This window comes from Peromyscus californicus, unplaced genomic scaffold (genome assembly GCF_007827085.1).
Source record: "Peromyscus californicus insignis strain IS unplaced genomic scaffold, ASM782708v3 Scaffold_9__1_contigs__length_137607984, whole genome shotgun sequence".
NCBI classification, from domain to species: domain Eukaryota; kingdom Metazoa; phylum Chordata; class Mammalia; order Rodentia; family Cricetidae; genus Peromyscus; species Peromyscus californicus.
In genome coordinates, this window is record NW_026294617.1 from 98939845 (window position 1) to 98957755 (window position 17911).

Here is a 17911-nt window from a genome sequence, read left to right on the forward strand (position 1 = left end):
ATATGTGTGGAAACCAGAGGAAAATCTCAAGTATCATCCCTTAGGAGCTATCTACATTGACTTATTTGAAGCAAGGTCTCTTTCACTGGCTTAGAGCTTGCCAAGTAAACCTGATTGGCTGTCTAACAAACCCCGGGAGAGTCTCTTGTCTCTGCTTTCCCAGCTCTAGGATTACAAGGATATACCTTGATGCCCAGACACCCAGCTTTTTACACCGGTTCTGGGGGTCACCCTCAGTTCCTCATGCCTCCACAGCAAGCACTTTACTGACTGTGCCGTCTCCCCACCCCCCACTACCACATCCTCGGCAGTCTTCTGAATTAGGAAACACATTTACTCAAAAGACCGTTTTGTAAAAAGATAACCCACTCATAACAACACTGTGGTTAATTTAAAAAAAGAAACAGGACCTTGGGCCTTCCCTTCAAGATACTTACAGATTAGTCGCCAAACAAGCGGTGTGTATCTGCACACTGAGAACACTTAGAAGGTATGTTAAAAGAGTGGCTGAGACTTCATGGCGAGTGCCAGTTGTTATTCCTAAACTCTGCACCGTCTGCTGCAGTGATTAAGTTGTGATTGTCTCCTACTACGTGTTCTAACTACAGAGGACACAAAGTACTTCTGTCCCAACCAGCCTGCTTTCCCATAGGCAAGATTAGCCCCGTAGTCCACAGTGCTAAGATTTAGACCTTTCTCTTGGTTACTAATCCTGCCTAACACTGACTTGGCTCCCTACACTGCTCCAAATTCCATAATTTAAGGCTGTCTTCACCTCAGTCCTTAACAATCTGGGGAAACCCATCCATCCCAGTGTCACTTAACCGAGGACTCAATTCCCTGTCATCAGGCAAATGTTCAAGATGGCAAACTAGATTCCTTTCCATGGATGCTATAAACAGTCCTAACGTATAATAAGCCCAGATAGCTTTTCTTAAGCTGCTTACAGAACAACTAAATTGCTGGAAAGAATATTTTGGGGGCAAATTCAGCAAATTCTTCAGTCTTGGATGTTTTTAACTAAAATATACATGATTGCTTTTCTTCCTTTAGCTAGATTTAAAATAAAAAGACTTTGATCCAATAAATCACCAAGGACATGGAATTCTACATTTGCTCCATTTTCCTCACATCTCCTCACCTATTTGCATCCATAGGCACCCAACATTGCTTCAGGATTGGGAGCTATCATAGCCGAGGGCTCCTTTTCAAGGTCGAACTTCGGGAGTGACCTGGGAGAAAACACCTAACTCTAATTTCAATGACGAGTTTGCGTGTTTTCCCTCTAGTCAAGATCTAAAAAGTGAATCCTGCCCCCTCTGTTTGTTTTGTCAGGGTCTCCCGGACAGTCTTGAGTTGTGTCCTGACTCCAGGCTTTCTTAAGTGTGAATAAAACATAACCCGCATAGATGCTGGGAGATCCAAGGGATAATCTTCCCATTTGCCACCCTTTTTTATGGGATATTTAAGAAGCTTGCTTGTATCCCTTCATTTTTCTCTGCTAAAATGTTGTCTTCTTTTACACTCAGCCTTAACTTTCTAGACATCAACTCGTCTGGAGCTATCTGACAGATTACAACAGACATCAGCACCTCCCAAAGCCTCCCTTATCATTTTCAAGATTAGATGGACTCCAAACTGACAACCTTGATAAGATCTCAGCATTGCTCCAAAGGAAAATAGTCTTGTTCTGGAAAAAAACAAAACAAAACAATGCAGGGCCACAGGCATTGCAGAATTTGGTACTATGCCTTTCCGAGATCAACGTGGTGCCATGGGTGAGGATACTGAGGTATTAGATCAGAGACGGTGGCAGGAGGAAGAGAAGTAGAGGCATGAGGTCCTTGTGCTCACAGATAAGCACTAGGGAAACCAGGAATGTTAAACACACAGGACTATCTCTTTAACAGAAGAGATGTAAAGCTGCCTTCTGCCCAGAAGGCTGGGAATGGATATAGTTAATAGCCTAGTGACCTGTGCCGTCTATGGGGCCAGGCCACACCTGAGTCTCCCAGACTGTTGTGTTTTTCCTAGGTTCTTCCTCCAAGACCTCTATCTTGAGCATTGCTTCTCTGTCAACAGAACCCATCTTTAGAGGAGGTGTCACATGTACTTTCTAGCTTGATGACTTGTACCATATCTGTATGAGACCACACAAGATCCTAGGCCCTTAAACTGTAGAACTCATCTTTATGGGAGAGGTCACATGTACTTTGCAAAAGAGTTTCCATGTAGTTACACTTTAAGCTTTACTGTGCACATGGGATTGAGATAATTGTAACCAGGAAACTTTTATCCCAAATTACACTGTACTTAAGTTTCCAACGGTACCACCTGCAGGCTGAGTCTTTCCACCTAATCAAGACAGTCCCTCACAGGCATGCCAGAGGCTAAATCCAAAGGATCCCTCCCTCAGGTGTGTCCAGAGGCTTGTCTTCCAGATGATTCCAGGTCCTGTCACATTGACAATCAACACTAACCATCACTCAGTGCTGAAGAGCACTGTTAACTGAGAGCCTCTGTGAGAACTCTCCTACAAGGCTGAGGCCAAGAGGGAAGGATGCTGTGAAACTGATGATAGGAGAGAAGAGGTTTCCAGAATGGCAAGGGTTACAATGGAAAGCCTTAACTGTTAGGAGAAAGGGAATGTGATTGTTGTAACAAAGCTGGAAGAGAGATTCTGGTCTATCTGTCACCCTAACCAATCATGGGGTTCTGAAGGGTGATGGGGAGTGAACTAGAAGGTTATTTGAATTGTCAAGAACTTGTGAACAGAAACCCTCACTGATTTTCACTGCATAGAAAATCATGCCTGCTGTGGAATAATCCTTTTGTACACTGTGAAGATTTGTTGCTGTGATTGGTTTAATAAAGAAGCTGACTGGCCAATAGCGGAACAGGATAAAGTTAGGTGGGAGAGCCAGACTAGGAGAACACTGGGAGGAAGAAGGGCAGAGTCAGGAGTTGCCAGCCAGATGCAGAGAGAGCAAGACATGAACATTCCATGTTAATAAAGGTACTGCTACATGCCAGAATGTAAATAAGAAATATGGGTTAACTTAAAATGTAAGAGCTAGTTAACAATAAGCCTGAGCTATTGATTAAGTGTTTACAATTAATATTAAGCTTCTGAGTGGTTATTTGAGAGCTGCTGTGGGCCAGGAAAGCTCTGCCTGCACATGCCCCATTCAGTTTTCAGATAAGTCACTTCACGGGCTTGGAGCCCGTTTACTGAACAAGAGATGAATCTCTTCAAGGAAGGACATACATTGCAACATATGTGATAAATACTCCCAGGGTCATCCCTGCCCCACCCCACTCACCCATCCCTTCACCCCCTTCATCCCCCCACCCCCCTACCCCACCCCACCCCCGCAAAAGATCTAAGACTATTTATTGTGGAAACATGTACTGGCAAAAGAAAGAAAAATCCTCAGACTTCGCAGGAACATGCAGTGCCCATGGCTGTGTCAATACTGGGATACCTGGAATGCTCCCGTTATCTTTTGTTCAGAGGACACAGAGAAGCCAGGCGATGATGACATTTTAGTGCAAGCTCCCACCAGTGAGTTCAGTTGAGCTGTTAGACCCATCTTTGGTAATTTCCCTACTTTATGACTATACAATTAGAATAGGGCTAATAGTCGGCAAGGCTTCGCCTGCCTGTGGAGGAAGGGTCACTGTGGTCAACTTGAAAGTGTCACTCTCCTCAGTGATGTCAATATGTCACAGGAATGGCATGTACTGGGAAGCTCTGCAGAGGTCAGAATCACCATTGAAGACTCTACAAGCGCAGAAGCAGGCTGAGGAAGCACTAGTCAGCCAAGTGTTGGCTGCTCAAGATGAAGATCTTAGTTCAGAGCTCCAGCACCCACCTGAAAAGCTAGGCATGAGTGTAATGCCAGCTCTGGAGAGGCAGAGATAAAGTGTGCCCCTGGAGCTTGCCTGGAAGCCAGCTTGGGTGAACTCCAGGCTTAGTGAGAGAGCCCTTGTCCCCAAAGATAAAATGGAGAGTGACGACCGAGGATGACACCAAGCATTGGCCTCTGCCCTCCGTGTGTGTGTGTGTGTGTGTGTGTGTGTGTGTGTGTGTGTGTGTGTGTGTGTGTGTGTATGTGTGTGTGTGTGATTTTCAAGCAATCACTAATGTAGACTCTGGACAAACTAAAAACTGTGGACCATGCTGGTTATTAGAGGGAAATTAACTAAATGATAGTTTATGTCATATCTGCTATTTCAGGTTTGGTGTCTCCCAGAAAAGAACAAGACATCCTTTGTAGTGGGTAGCTGTTCCATCTTTGACCTGGAAGTACTACCCCATTGAGGCTTCGGTAACTGTCACACCTACAAAGTACTTCCAGGTCAAAGATGGAACAGCTACCCACTACAATCCTTTGTAGTAGGTGTGCAAGTTTATTTCATCTCACCCTCCATCAGTAAGGAGAATCGAAGCAGCTCACTTTCACATGAGAAGGATAGTAGAACATATTTCCCTTTTATACCTGGGCTCCAGGAACTCTCTTTCTTAGAATCTGCTGGGACTTTCATGATCTTAACATTCTACAAAATATAACTCTTAAATTAATGACATCATGCCAATTAGACCTGCTAAACAGACAGCAGAGAAACTTGGAGATGTACTAGAAAGACATATGAGTAAAACCTAGGTTGACCAAGAAAAGGATAAATAGCTGAATAACAATAATGAGATTAGCTGTAGCCATAAAATCCATCAAGGTGAAAGTGGTGTAACTTATTAGACCATTTTCTATGTGTGACTTTAAATTATCTCTGGCTGTCTTAGTAAGGGTTTCTATTGCGGTAATAAAACCCCAGGAGCAAAAGCAACTTGGGGAGGAAAGGGTTTGTTTCAGCTTATAGCTCTACATCACAGTCATCATTGAGGAAAGTCAGGTGGGAACTCAGTCACAGCAGGGACCTGAAGGCAGGAGCTGATGGGGAGACCTGGAGGAGAGCTGCTTACCCACTTGTTCCTCCTGGCTGTTCAGTTGGTTTTCTTATCTACCTCAGGACCACCCACAATGAGCTAGGTCTTCTTCACACATCAATCACCAGTCAAGTAAACGCCCTACAGACTTGCCTACAGGCCCATCCTTTGGAGGCATTTCCTGGGTTAAGATTCCTTCTCCCCAGGTGACCCTAGCTTGTGTCAAGTTGACATAACACTATCCAGCACATCAGCACACCTAGTCATTATTGCATCAACCAGTTCTGGACAGGCTTCAAATGACTTTGCACAAAGTTGGGCTGCTAGCACTTCACCCATATCTCTTTAACTGTTGCTCCCAGGACTGGAGAGTCTTTTAATGATCAGGTGTGAGATATGAATAGGAAGCCACTTACCACCCATGAACACAATGGAAATGTAAGGTTGTTAATAACCATGAGTCTGGGCCCATCTTAATATGGTTAGAAGCCAGAGGGTAATGCTTCCCTCTTTCTTCTCTCAGGGGAGCAGTTCTGAGATACATCTCCTAAGCTGACTCCTCATAAGGTCTTTCCAGAACTGAACACCAGATAATCATAGTGGCTGTCAAATTAATAACTGGTTTTTTCCTTCCCTGTTTTAATTCACTCCTGTTCCATATGATGCTTTTCTTTAAAATAGTTTATTAATATTATTATTGTTGTTAGCATACAAAGGAATGGGTTTCATTGTGGCATTTTTTAAAAAGATTTATTTATTTAGCCGGGCGGTGGTGGCGCACACCTTTAATCCCAGCACTCGGGAGGCAGAGCCAGGTGGATCTCTGTGAGTTCGAGGCCAGCCTGGACTACCAAGTGAGTTCCTGGAAAGGCGCAAAGCTACACAGAGAAACCCTGTCTCGAAAAACCAAAAAAAAAAAAAAAAGATTTATTTATTTATTATGTATACACAGAAGAGGGTGCCAGATCTCATTGCAGGTGGTTGTGAGCCACCATGTTGTTGCTGGGAATTGAACTCAGGACCTCTGGAAGAGCATTCAGTGCTCTTAACCTCTGAGCCATCTCTCCAGCCCCTTATTGTGGCATTTTAAAACACATATATCATTGTATTTTTGTTGTAGAATATTATTTTAAGATATGTTACATTTGTTTGTGCTGTGGAACATTTGCTTAATGATGCAAAGATGTGTCGCATTCTTTTATGCTACATTTGTTTAATTCTGTGAAGCTGTGTTTCTTTGCCTGTCTAAAACACCCGATGGTCTAATAAAGAGCTGAGCAGTTAATAGGGAGGCAGGAGAAAGGATAGGCAGGGCTGACAGGCAGAGAGAATAAATAGGAGGAGAAATCTGGGAGAGAAGCAGAAGGAGCAAGAGAACAAGGAGAGGAGGACACCAGGGGCCAGCCACCCAGCCACCCAGCCACACAGCCACACAGCCACACAGCCACCCAGCCACACAGCCACCCAGCCACCCAGCCACCCAGCCACACAGCCACACAGCCACACAGCCACCCAGCCACCCAGCCACCCAGCCACCCAGCCACCCAGCCACCCAGCCAGCCATGGAGTAAGAATGAAAGTAAGATCTACAGAAGTAAGAAAAGGAAAAAGGCCAGGGGCAAAAGGTAGATGGGCTAATTCAGGTTAAGAAAAGCTGGCAAGTAAGTCTCTATGTGTATTTATTTGTTAGCTGGGTGGTAGGCCCACAAAAGAGTCCAAAGAATAAAAACGACCAACAACATTTTGGTGTTCCAATGTGGGCCTGTAGACAGCTGAACAACGTATTTTGTTCTTACTCTCCTCTTCATTCCTCTCTCCTCCCTTCTTACTATCCCCAGCCAAACAGGTAAAGTAGCATTGCCGTGGTGAAAGTCTATATCTACTTGGCAAAATTTCAATTGGATGGTTCCACAGAGCAAGAACAATCAACCATTTCTATGAACCATGGTATTTTCCTTTCTGTAGAAATTTAATTTATTCAATAGCCGTGAGGAACAGATCTTATTCTTTCCCTTCTAGAAATACAGATTTGCTCACATTTAAATAGATGGTCAGTGAGTGGAAAAACAGGCTTTGAACTGGGTGCTTTGTAACTTCAAAGTTCATGTTTCCTCTGTGCTGTGATAAATTATGACAGAAGTACAGAGAGCTTCTGGAGTATAAATAAATTAATCCTAGCAGGGGGACTCCGGGAAACCTTCTGAAGGAAGCAAGATATAGGTCTGGTCTTTTGAAGAATTTATGGGTGACTATGGAGACAGAAAAATGTTCCAGTGGAGAATTCATGTGCGAGTCAGAGAAGAAGCAATGGGTGGGGCCAACTTTAGGGAACGTGGCTGCCACAGTATTTACCATCACAGGCCAAATTCTACCCAGTCCTAGACATCCCAGAAGGCATGGTGAACTCTGCCTTCTATAATGTGGATGCTGGGCCCAGAGTTGCTTCTATGATACATTCTGTAATGTACAAGACATTATTGTGGAAAGGGGGACTCAATTTGCCATCCCTTAAGTACAGAAACTAATAATCTTGGACGGCTGTCCTTTCCCAGGTAATATACCGGTCGTCACAGGTGGAAAGCCAGCATTGTTTGGCATGCCTCCACCTGGCCTGTGCTAGCCAGCTTCCTTGTTCTGTTATCAGCCCCCGAGAGGACAGTGATGAGCTCCTGCCGCTGTTGTGGCCACAGAGATCTTTTCAGTTAGGGGTGGCTTGCTTTGACGCTGGAGAACTAATCACTCAGCAGAGAGAGCTGACTTCTGGCAAGTGAGTGGTGACCGGGGGAAGCCAGCACAAACTTCTGGCCTCAACCTGGATGATGTGTGTTCGGCAGATTTTATCATCAAGAAGAGTTCACAGAGAAGCGGGAGGCAAATAAGTAGCTTATCAGGAGTCAGAGAGTGCCAGATCTCTGGTGAAAAGGACTGGGCACTGCAGAAGGCAGCCATCACCTCTGCCCAGGGTGATTCCAGGGAGGCGAGGGGTTCGCCAGCTCACTGGCCATTGTGAGTGATAGCTTGAGTAGGCTCTGCAAGCTGGAAGCTGCAGAAGCCATCATCTCCCAGTTACACTCTTGGAGCACCTCCTGTCTACAGGCATCGCCACCTTGTTCCTCCAGGACTCCAGCAAGACTGGACCTCTTCTACTAAACGGAACGCCAGTGAGTCTGAAAGCTACCTCCTTTCAGCCCCAAGCCCCCCAACCACTGATATTTCATGGCTGGCTTAAGTGAAGGGTGGAAAAGCAAAATGAATTCAGTCTTTTTAAAATATTTTTCTTCTTCTGAGACAAGGTTTTTCTCTGTGTAGCCCTGGCTGTCCTGCAACTCGCTTTGTAGACCAGGCTGGCCTCAAACTCAGAGATTCGCCTGCCTCCTCTGCCTCCCAAGTGCTGGGATTAAAGGCATGGGCCACCACCAACCAGCTAGTTTTCTTTTTTTTTTGTTTTTTGGTTTTTTTTTTTGGTTTTTCGAGACAGGGTTTCTCTGTGTAGCTTTGCGCCTTTCCTGGGACTCACTTGGTAGTCCAGGCTGGCCTCGAACTCACAGAGATCCGCCTGGCTCTGCCTCCCGAGTGCTGGGATTAAAGGCGTGCGCCAGAGAGAAAGAATATGAGGAGAGGAGAGAGGATGAGGAGGGAGGAAGGCTAGAAGCAGGGAGGGAGAGAAGGTGAAGGAGAAAGGAAAGAGAGAGGAAAGAAAAGGAAGGTAATGGGAAAGAAAGAAGGGAGGGAGGAGAAGAAGGGAAAAAAGGGAAGCCTGGAGAAAGGACAGTATAGTATATCTGGAGTATCGGTACAGTCTATCCATACCCGTGGCTATGGAATTCAGAAGGCCGAGCAAGCATGTTCCACACGAAGCTACATAAGTCCAGAACTGGGCCTGCAGTTTTCCATCATTGTGCCGTCCCAACACAGCAAAGCACCTGACATGCAGAACCCTTAATGTTTATTTGCTATAACAACAGACTGACGATAAATCTAGAAACATGGCCGAATCAAGACTCAAAGGGCTGGTAAGGCTAGGCTGGGTTTGACCTTTATCCCATGTGTAATAAGAAGCCAAATGAAGGTCACTAAAAGAACAGTCTTATCACTATGAGAACATGTCCCTACTCGGCCATATGTAGGAGGCACTGGGGACCATTGGTGGACTCCACACACCTGCATGGACTTCAGGTGGAGCGCTACTGAAACCAGAAACAGGTATCAATTGGAAAGCCAGGTTACCAAATGAGCTACTACAACCTGGTCAAACCTGAAATCAATTTCTGGCTCATCCATAAGCAATATTTTGAAAAGAACATTGTAAAGTGTAAGCGGTAAAGTTAGGTAACTCATCAATATCTAGAGAAAGTTTTACAAAAGAAAAAAAAACCTTCAGACTTGTGTACTCAATGAGCAAGAGATCAACTAGTAATTAGTTTTTCCCATAACATTATTTTAAAATAAGTATTTTTTAAAAATTTGGCTATCTAGAACAAGTAGTTTACAAATAAGTTTTGATAATGCCCTTATACAAATACAGACTATATACCTATGAAAATAAATATTGCATAACCATTATAGTTGATAGCTTTCAACAGCAAAGAATAGAAGTTGCTGTATTTTTGTTTATGAAAAGGGTTCAAGAAGTGAAATTGATGTCCGCAGCAGAAGAGGTGAGGTTCTTCAGACCATCCAGAATAAAAGGGTCCAGTGAGGAAGAGAAACAGTCGGAGTAGAAGAAAGGAGACAGATGAGGAGTAGCCTAGTGCTGTGGGCGACGGGACCAAGGGCTGCCCACACTTGCAGAAACAGAAATGCCTCACCCTGGTGTCTTTATAAAAAAAAAAGTGTCCGTGAAGCCATCACCTGAACAGCAGGGACTCAAGAGCCACCTGCTCAGCAGAAGCTCAGGGAAGGAATCCATCCCAGATCGACAGCAAGTCCAGTCAGTGGCAGAGCCAGAACACTCGCCCCGCCCCGGGACCGTCCTAACCTGGCACTGGAAAGAAGCACCGTGGAGTCAGCATGGTGGCTCCCGTCAACAAGCCCAGCCCTTGAGAGGTTGAGTCTGAGGCTGGCTTTGGAGAGACTGAAGCTGGGCTGGAAGGAGGAGGAAGAGGGGGAGGAGGAAGGAAAGGAAGAGGAGGAGGCGGAGCTGTCCTTAAATTGTGAAATGGACATTCAGGCAGGATAAGTTTCACAGAGAAAGAAAGTTTAGAAACACAGAAGCAATCTCAAGTGATCTACCATATCTACTAAAAGGAAAAGCCAAACTAAGGAGCCGGCTAAACATCTTAGAGAAGCTCCCAAACCCCTATAGTTGAGACAAACCTGCAAACTAAATAGAACCAAAGTACCACGGCTCATTGAACATCTCAAATGGTCCAGGGAATTTCTTTAGCCATCAAATGTTCATTTGGGGACTTACAAAATTCCAACTTTTCATCATTTAGAAATCGTCATATCAACCCCTAGAAAATCAGAATGTAGGAAAAATTCAGATGGGCATTTCATAGCCTCTTCAAAGTCTTTTGCTAAGTATGTAACTACACATGATTTCTGATACTACTTATGTACTTATAGTACCCTTTCTACTAGATAAAAGTTCAGTTGTGAATTATTTCAAGGCACTCTGTAAATAGTGTGTAGTGAATATGTACAGACATGAATCAATAGTCTTCTTGGAGCTAACAATATATAGTACACAAGAATAAAGCTTAAGCTGTCTTAGTAACAATCTTTACCTTTAAGAAAGTGTATTTATGAAACTCTGACTTATTACTTCTATAATAAAATTTAAATATAAACTAGGATAACCTAAATTGATATAATGGCAGGAGCCTTTTGCTCACCATGACCTTCAAAGACATTTTTTAAGTAATAGATGGTCATTGACAATGAACCTTTTACCCTGTCTAGATGGAGGTATTTTGGCTGCTCATCTTCCTTACACAGAAAGAGCTTTTGGAGCTCTGTGATTTGTACCCTTTAAAAACTGTATGAAAGCCAGGCATGATGGCCCATGCCTTTAATCTCAACACTCAGAGACAAAGGCAGGCAGATCTCTCTGAGTTCAAGACTAGCCTGGTCTACACAGTGAGTTCCTGGCCAGCCAAGGCTACATAATGAGACTTGTTTCAAAAACAAAACAAACAAATAAACAAAACCTATGTATAAATGGGTGATGGTGCACACATATAATCCCAGCACCTGAGAGGGAGATGCAACCAGGTCAGAAGTTCAAGACCAGCTTGGGCTATAACCAGCTCAAGACAAACCTGGACTACATAAGACTCCATTTAAAAATAACTTTTAATGCATATAAAATACAAAAAAAAAAACCAGACCGATTAATTTTGTAAAATTAGAAGTAATTAACTTCTAAAATGCTAGAAACCACAGATAGATATATTTAAATATAAAAAGATAATAAAACATAATTCCTGGGAGAAAATGGTGAATATCCTGCCACTCTATTTTTTCCTGAGCACATTTTCAAAATTAAGATCACACATTGATGTTCTATTTGATACCCTACACAATTATTTGCATTTTTCTGTCACACTCGCAAACCCAGGGAAAGTCCTTATAGTGACAGATAAGCATTCCCTGAAGTCCTTTTAGGGTGACGTTTCCAAGTTCTGAGTGATGGTTAGTAGTGGAGTCATGTTAGGCACAAGGACTTTGAAATATCAAGTTCCTTGGAAGTTAGTTACACATACCTTCTATGGTTGGGAAAAAAGAATTCATCTATGTTTGATACTCTGACTGATAAACATGAGATGTTTACATGCCACCAGGGGCAGGACACCCTCCCAAAATGACAATGAGTGGTAGGGAGCCGGTGACAGTGGCTGCCCATCAGGTAAGGAGTGCTGTGTGCAACAGCCTGTGGATAGTGTGTGGTCCTTATTTTTCTTTAAACATTTTGTTATTACTTTATTTATTTGTGCACGTGTGTGCATGTGTGTGTGTGTGTGTGTGTGTGTGTGTGTGTGTGTGTGTGCACTCACACTCACACATACATGTGTGCCATGCTGCTCATATGGAGGTCAGAGGACAACTTTTGGGAACAGGTCCCCTCCTTCCACCGTGTGAGTCCCAGAACAGAACTGGGGTCATCAGGCTTGGAGCAAGCACCTTCCCACGCTGAGCCGTCTCAGCACTGGCCTCTGTCAAGGACTGCTCCATGCCAAGTGTTCCCTTCTTATGTTTGTTCTCTCCTGCTCAGCTCTTTCCTCACCCCACCAGGTGTTGGGACATCAAAGGTCTTATTCCAGCACATGATTGTATAGTATTTTCTCAAGACCATTTCTAGACTTCTGGAATGTCAATTCCAAGGAAGTCTCTTGTGACACATTCACTTGGAAATATGGCCACGTGCTACCCTTTCCTTGGGCTAACAGGACACCCGTTGCTCCATTCTGTAATGAGCCTCTGGAGAGTTAGGAGACACGAAGATTTAATTTCTGCTTTCTGCTACAGGAAAAAACTGGTCTCTCATTGCTTCATCTCCATGACTAGCCCCCTGCTTTCTGTCCTGACTACCATCAAAACCACCTACAGAAGCCAGATTTATTTTTATTTTTGAGACAGGATCTTACGTGCCTCAGGCTGACTCCAACTCATTTTGTAACTAAGGAGGACCCTGAGCTTCTGATCCTCTTGCCGCTGCCTCCTGAGTACTGGGATCCCAAGTGTGAGCCTGCAGCCTTGTAAACCCAGGGGTTCATTCGTGCCAGGCAAGCAGGACCAAGTGAGCTGCGCCCACAGCCCACCAACAGCATTCAAAACAAGTCCAATCTCTAAGTAAGTCTGTAGGGGTTCGCTTTCTTTATGGTTATGGCCAATAGTTCCTCAATTCTTCTCTAAATATGTTGGAATCTTGGTCCGATTTTACTGAGCCCAGCTTCCCTGGAAGGCTCTGCGCAATCATTTACATCTGAGAGTGGTTGTCCGTGTTGAGTGGGAACTCCCTCTGACTTGAGAAAGCCTCTTCTCACTCTACCAGAACACTTTTAGCATCTTCCTCTTGCATCTGGAGCTGTATACAGAACCTAGGCAGCAGAGAAGTCTTATGACCCTCTTAATCATCCTTATGGTTCTCAAACATTGTTCTTCATGTGTGTGGGGGGAGGCTGTGCCTATGTTCATGTGTATACCTGTATGTAGAGGTCGGTATCAAGTGTTTTCCTCAATCATTATCCACCTTATTTTGAAACAAAGTCTCTCACTGAACCCAGAGCTTGCTGACTCAGCTATACAGGCTATCCAGCCTTCCCTAGGGATCCTCCCATATCTGCCTCCTCAGCTTTAGGATTAGCGGTGTGGGCTGCCATACCCAGCTTTTTTTATGCGACTGGGTTCTGGGAGATCTAAACTCAGGCCTTTCTTTGTGTTTGCGCAGGAAGTACTTTAGCAGACAGCCATTTCCCCAGCCCTTGACGTGGTCATTCGTTGCAGAAATATCTCGTGATACGGAGATTGGCATCTGCTATAAGCAAATTGCCAGACTTTCAGAGCAATGAATTTAAGTTGGCAATTTAAGTCACTTGGTATTAAACAAATATTTATATTAACTACTGTTTTCTGAGCCCTGGAGGCCATGATCTCGGCATACATTATTTCATTTTACTCATTATAGAAACCAGAGGGAACAGAAGATGGACAGAGTACCTTCCCCCAAAACACATGCTTGGTAAATGACAATTCAAACTCAGGTCTGTTGAATTCTAAATCCTTGCTCTCAGCCACCCTCCTACAAGCCTCCTACAGAGAAAACACTGAGACCCGCTCCACTGCTCTGGAAGCACGGACCACATTGTTATAAAACAGGTTATTTGGAATCTGCACTTACCGGTCAATGATTTACAGAGTCCAGCTAACTACAAGGTACACAGGCAGGTCAAGGAAGGACAAGACAAATTATGATATGGCCCTTGCCTTGGAGTTGGAGAGATGACATCAAACTGAATGCTGAACCAAAATGCAAGCGTGAAGGACAGAATTAGGCAATAGCACAAGAGATGTGAAAAATAACCCAGGTAATTTACTGTGCCTCGGACTCGGCTCCAAGCACTTGAAAAATATTTTTCATTAGGTAGGAATATATAACATGAAATTTACCGAATTTAAATGTACAGTTCAATGACGTCAATTACATTCACATTGTGCGACCATGACCACTGTTCCTCTATAAAAATAGCTTGAGCCGGATGGTGGTGGCACACACCTTTAATCCCAGCACTCGAGAGGCAGAGGCAGGTGGATCTCTATGAGTTCGAGGCCAGCCTGGTCTATAAAGCGAGTTCCAGGAAAGGCGCAAAGCTACACAGAGAAACCCTATCTCGAAAAACCAAAAAAAAAAAAAAAAAAAAAAAAGGTAGCTTGATTCAGTTTAGTTTAGTTGTTTAGTATAGTTTAATTTGTTTAGTTTAGTTTGAGATAAGTTCTCCCTATGGTCTAGAATTCATTCTGTAGCCTAGGATGACCTCACATTTTCAATGCCGCCTTAGCCCTTCTGAGTGCTGAGAATACAGGCCTGTGCCACCACACCTGACTTAGACTTTCTTGAAAGTCATCCCACCCTGAATCCCCGTACTCACTCAACAGTGATGCCCATGTCCCCTCTTTTAAATTCTGCAGTGACTACACTGTTATGCTTTCTGTCTCTATGCATTTGACTGTTCTAGACACCTAAGTGGGATCATAGAAGATGGCCCCCTTTTGTGTCTGGGTTATTTCATTTATCATGTTTTTAAGGTTCATCTATAGAGTGGTGTGTGTCAGAATTTCATTCCTTTTTATGAGGAAATCCCCTTTGTTGAGAAAGTGGGGCTGTGAGTGTAAGTCAGTTATAGGGACCTGCCTTGCAAGCATTTCAAAGATGGGATTCATCAGAGGATGAGTAGGTAAACATATATCACATACATCCAACTTTTGTTTATTCATTCATGGGCATTTGGGTTATTCCAATCACTTGGATAAGAATTCACTGGTGATGGGGCTGGAGAGATGGCTAGGTGATTGGGAGCACCGCACTTGCAGAGAGCAGGGTTCAATTCTCAGCACCCACAGGGCAACTCACAATCATCAGTAACTCCAGTTCCAAAATGTCTGAAGCCCTCTCCCAGCCTCCATGGGCGCCAGGCACACAGCTGACTTATAAGCAGGTAAAACACCCATATACATTAAAAAAAAAAAAAAAAAAACAGCATTTTTTTAAAAGAACCTATTATTCCCATTTTTCAGATGAAAAACCTAAAGCTAAGATAGATTAAAGCACCAGTCTTCCTGTACTAGTATAGACTTAATAATTTTGTATCCCTGTATTTTTAAGTGAGAGCTTTGGAAAACTAAATTCGTTATGCTACAAGAATGTGAAAATCCCTACCGGTTGTACTGGGGTCAGGAGCTCTTTGTAGAAGCTGACTCTCAGTCTGCATCTTAGAGACATGAGAGATTTAAATAGATTGTGGGCTTTAAGAACCTTGATGTGAGAGGGTAGGGACGAGATTTGTTGGAGACAAATGATTATGCAAGGGCCGGTAAGACCAGCTTTTCCCACAAGAGAGGTCATGTGCCAAGCAAAACACCCACTTCAAAACAACTAGACAAACAACTGCCCAAGCACTCCCCACAGCCTGCTCAGCAGGAAAACAGCCCTAGAGATGGGATGGATAGGTTCCCTGCCCGAAATCTGTGTGTGTGCACTTCACTTGTTAATCAAATAGAACGATGGGTGCTTGAAAGAGCTGGCTGTTTATCGAAAGAAACATGCCATTTCTTTTTAGGTGATATAAGTTATAGGTGGCCCTGTTTCCTCACTCCGTATTTCCCTGAATCTTGATCAGTACCGAGTAAACACAAGCCATGTTTTCATCGCTCCGCCTCCTAGTGTGATTCTGCAGAGATCTGAGTAGGTAAGGACAAGAATTAGATGCAGGTGACAACATAGAGAACCTACAGGGCCTGAGGCCCAAGAAAGCAAGACCTTTTTCTTCTTTTAAATCTCCGGTCCTGGAAGTCCGGCACAATATGTGCCGACCTAGTATGTGACAATCGGTCTCCAGAATGGCATGGACCTAAAAGGCAGGAGCTGCTGGGACTGAACTTAAAAACAGCTCCTTCCTTTGGGCATCGCCATTCCAGCTGTAGGACAAGCGGCCAAATTTTAAAATAAAGATAACAGTGCCTGTTCACTTGCCTTTTGTTTTTCAACCCAGGACTCTTCGGTTTAGATGCTTTTTGCATGGAAGGGCACCCTCCTAAGGAGAAACCCAATCCAGCACAGGTAGTGGCATTCACTATGTTCCTGGATTTTAGCTAGTAAAGGTAGAACTCTCAGGTAACTACACCAAGAAGACTAATGACTGATTATTTGATAAACTCAGCAAAGTTGGGCAATACACTATAGAAGTTATTGTTAACTAGTATAGCATTTGTGTTTGGGATCATGAAAAGCTCTGAAGATAGAAAGGGGCTATATGATTGCAGAAGACTATAAATGAACTTGCTGTCACTTTTATGTGTTACCATGATAACAAAAACACTATTGGACACTCATAGTAGCTTTATGTATTTTCCAAATTATGTGGGTTCAAAATAAGGACCCCAAGTAAACAGCTTGGGTTTCTAAGCTTTCCCAGGATGGGCTATTTATGAGATGATTGGCAGCTTATGATATGACTCAGCATAGAAGGGCCATAGAAACACAGAGGTGAAAGGAGCCAGGGGAGCATTTTCATTTTATGTTATGCCCTCCTCGCCCCCTCAACCTCTCTCTCAGATCTGACTGGGAAATACTGAGCTAAGTCTGTGTGCACCGTGAAAGTGGAAGCCACAATAACCAGCAGAACAGTTGTGATAACTGTAGTATGACCAGGATGGGCAGAGAACAGAAGGCAACCTAAGTACAAGCAGATACTGTAAGTAGAAGGCAGGGGAGACAAAAGGGTTGGAGGAATGAGTTCTAACGTCCTACTGCACAGGAGGGTGACAATAGTACTTACTTACAATAATTCTAGACTTTATAAAGAACTAGGAGTTTGAAGACTTCACACACACACACACACACACACACACACACACATAAATATCTAAAGAGAAAGAACTGGGGATGATGGTACACCCTTTTAATCCCAGTACTTGGAAAGCAGAGGTAGGTGGATTTCTATGAGTTTGGGGCCAGCCTGGTCTACACAATGAGTTCCAAGCTAGTAAGGCTAGATAGTGAGACCCTGTCTTCAAAAATAATTTTAAAAAATAAAGAGAAAGATTTGCTAATCATCCTGTTTTGGTTATTATATATTATATATATATAAAACCATTGCCATAAATACATGCAATTATGTATCAATTAAAAATACCTATGCTGTGAACTAATTTATGACAATGATATTAATTGTTTACCAAACCATGATCTCTTTAATGTAGATTTTTGTGCATCTTTGCAGCCCATCCTTACCATTGCATTTGCAGGCTTATTATAACACTACTTGAAAGCATGACTCAGAGAAAGTTCCTCAAAAGATGAACTGTGAATTTTCTTACAGAGAATTTACCAGAAGGAAGGGAGAAAGGAAGGTAAGAGGTGGAGGGGGGAAGAGAAATGAGAGAAATAAAGGAAGGAAAGAGAGGGAAGAGGAGGGGAGAGAAGGAGAGAGAAAAGAGAGGGAAGAAGGAAGGAAGGGAGGAAGGGAGAGAGGAAGGAAGGACAGAAGGGAGGGAGGCAGGAGAAAGGAAGGAGGAAAGGAAGGAGGGGGAAAGGAAGGAAGGAAGAAAGGAAGGAGGGAAAAAAGGAAGGAAGGAAAGAAGGTGGTCTACTTGTAGAGCAGTCATATTCCAAGGGAAGCAATCAAACGGAGGACAGCTGAGAAAGGACAGCAGAGAAGCGAACCTCTTAGGCTCCGGAGGTCTCAAGGCTCATCATCCAACAGGAACATGAATAACTCCTAGCACAGGGGAACAAGGGACAAG